General features: G+C 33.2%; 1 protein-coding gene across 1 annotated transcript in view; it reads left to right on the top strand.

Moving 5' to 3' along the window:
* EMH_0014880 (leucyl-tRNA synthetase, putative) overlaps positions 1-247 on the top strand; it is a gene marked incomplete at both ends in the record, with an annotated part of 8,221 nt that overhangs the window by 3,107 nt on the left and 4,867 nt on the right. The window lies entirely within an intron of this gene.

The following is a 247-nucleotide window of genomic DNA, read 5'->3' as shown; positions in this document are numbered from 1 at the left end:
GCAGCAACAGCAGAAGCAGCAGCAGAAGCAGCACCAGCAGCAGCAGCAGCAGCAGCAGCAGCAGCAGCAGGAACTAGTTGTTAGTTTGGGTGTTTGTTTGTGTCTCCTTTGTTTAGTTTTAGGGTTTATATCTTTCTGTCTTTTGTTTGTTTATTTTTTTATTTTGTTTGTCTCCTTTTCTATATTAATTTTATATTAATTATGTTATAATTAATTTATTTATTTATTTTGTTTGTCTCCTTTTTTA

This window comes from Eimeria mitis, genomic scaffold, assembly GCF_000499745.2.
Source record: "Eimeria mitis Houghton genomic scaffold, Emh_scaff517, whole genome shotgun sequence".
NCBI lineage: Eukaryota > Apicomplexa > Conoidasida > Eucoccidiorida > Eimeriidae > Eimeria > Eimeria mitis.
This window is presented reverse-complemented; position numbering and strand designations above follow the sequence as displayed.